This window comes from Schistocerca piceifrons, chromosome 8 (assembly GCF_021461385.2).
Source record: "Schistocerca piceifrons isolate TAMUIC-IGC-003096 chromosome 8, iqSchPice1.1, whole genome shotgun sequence".
In the NCBI taxonomy this organism is placed as follows: Eukaryota; Metazoa; Arthropoda; class Insecta; order Orthoptera; family Acrididae; genus Schistocerca; species Schistocerca piceifrons.
This window is the reverse complement of record NC_060145.1, coordinates 216,921,015-216,923,535: the sequence shown is the minus strand read 5'-3', so window position 1 is coordinate 216,923,535 and position 2,521 is coordinate 216,921,015. Positions and strand designations below refer to the sequence as shown.

Genomic DNA, 2,521 nt, shown 5'->3' with positions numbered 1-2,521 from the left:
GCCTTGTACAGGTAGCGCTTACCGATGCCTCTGTCTGTCGTGCGAGTAGTCCGTCTTACTCGGGCGTCTCCCGCTGACCAGTTGGTAGGACGAATACGGTTCCACTGGACGCCACGGCGCGGCTAACGTTGCAGACAGGTGGCAGCCGGCCGTTACACGTGAGCTGAATGTGCTGCCGTCGACTGTGCTGAAGTCAGCGAGAGCCAAGCACTTCCCCGCCTGAGTTACGACCTGTGTGGTTTCGGGCGTGTCCGGGAGAAGCCACCGGCATTCCGAGGCTCTGCGGATTAGTGGGGAACCGCGTCCCTTGAGTTACGGCTGCGTGGCCCAGCGGCTTCCGCCTCGCGGAGGACATTCTTTTACCTTCGCGCTCAGTCGTTAGCGCGATGGACGGCGCAATTAGCAGACTGCCTGACCAGCATCAGTATTCATAACCGCGGCGGGACCGGTACAGCTGACCATCGACTCTGGGCTGCGAAGCCGCATCTTCCTTTTTATTCCTTCCTTCTGTCGCAGGGTTTAATGGCCCCTCAGCAGGGAGGTCGCAAAGACAGATTAGCCCGGTTTTCCTAGCGGGAGAGGCTAATATCTTTGGGCTTTGCCACCATCAAATGATTTTATCTCTGGTCCCACATGCCTGTTCAGGTAAATTTCCTGTTCATAATATGATCGTAAAAAGAAACAGCATTTTTCAAATGTGGCTAAGATGGAGAAGAATGTCATAACTGAGCGAAGTTGTAACCCCTCAACTCCATTACTAATCGGTTAATCCGATAATATGAGTGTGTTCGCGTGTGCCTCGAATTTAATTTTCGACGAGGCTATCGTCTCCGAAGAAAATTTGACGTGTTGGTGGAGGGAAGTGTACAACAAGTCGTTCCAGCCTTTTCTACTCCAGTTCTTACTTATTGCATAGATTATGATCAGTACCTAAACAGTGCCATCACATAACATACGAAATGAAAAGTGGAACCACATGACTCCACACACGCAACCAGTGCTAACCGTTTATCCGCCGGCAAACTGAAAAGAGAATAACATACGTATTAATATTTTATTATGGTACACTACACCTATCAACAGTTACAATAAATACAATATTACAATTAATGTTGTGTATTGTGGCCCCACATTGGGCGACAATGTGACGTGTGGTGTAACTGTGTGGGTCCACAAAAGAACTAATTGAAATAATACAGAAGTTAATTAAGACGGTCGCCAACCCAACTGGGCACAGGCTATAAACTAACTGATCAAAAATGGTTCAAATGGCTCTGAGCACTATGGGACTTAACATCTATGGTCATCAGTCCCCTAGAACTTAGAACTACTTAAACCTAACTAAACTAAGGACAGCACACAACACCCAGTCATCACGAGGCAGAGAAAATCCCTGACCCCGCCGGGAATCGAACCCGGGAACCCGGGCGTGGGAAGCGAGAATGCTACCGCACGACCACGAGATGCGGGCTAACTGATCAATAATACGAACAGCAACGAATACGTAACTGTTAGACTGTACCTGTGGTAATAGAAGGTTGGCACATGTTACTGACTACGCAATATATAGCACTCCGTCTTCAGGCCACAAGTGGCCCATCGGGACCATCCGACCGCCGTGTCATCCTCGGTTGAGGATGTGGATAGGAGGGGCGTGTGGTCAGCACACAGCTCTCCAGGCGTTATGATGGTTTTCTTTGACCGGAGCCACTACCATTCGGTCGAGTAGCTCCTCAGTTGGCATCACGAGGCTGAGTGCACCCCGAAAAATGGCAACAGCGCATGGCGCCTCGGTGGTCACCCATCCAAGTACGGGTCACGCCCGACAGCGCTTAACTTCGGTGATCCGACGGGAACCGGTGTATTCACTGCAGCAAGGCCGTTGCCCGACAACACAATACATTACGAAACAATAACGAATAAAGAAGGTGGTTGCCTGATATCGTGAAAAATCAGCTATGTTAATTTGGTAAAAGGTTTTTAAGCTTGTTAGAAAAATGTAAATGACTGACTGGAGCTACCTCTTTTGTTATGACAATAATTTACGTAACCTCAGAATAACGTTTACATAAGAGCACTAGTTTCTGGATATGACGAGCTACGTACTTTGAACAGATTGTAATTACTATGAAAATTTACTCGATCAAATAAGTAACTGTTTAGCTTTCTACAGATTGACAACGCAAAAATACGAATCATGTTAGTACGCAACAGCATTATTGCAATAGACACAGGCGTGAAATACGCGAACTTAATTTATTTTTAACTCGTTATTGTTAGAATTACTTTAATTTTAGTTAAATTACTTTACTTCAGTTTGAATCAACAAAAATGACTTTGTCTCTAAATATTATTCAACAACACTGTTAACTTATTTGGGCTTCATTATTACTTTTTTTCCGCGTGACCGCTACGGTCGCAGGTTCGAATCCTGCCTCGGGCATGGACGTGTGTGATGTCCTTAGGTTAGTTAGGTTTAAGTAGTTCTATGTTCTAGGGGACTGATGACCTTAGACGTTAA

At 46.4% G+C, this 2,521-nt stretch overlaps 1 pseudogene; it reads right to left on the bottom strand.

The window, feature by feature from the left end:
- Positions 1-1,770: 1,770 nt before the first annotated feature.
- Positions 1,771-1,887, bottom strand: LOC124712639 (annotated as a pseudogene).
- Positions 1,888-2,521: the final 634 nt, after the last annotated feature.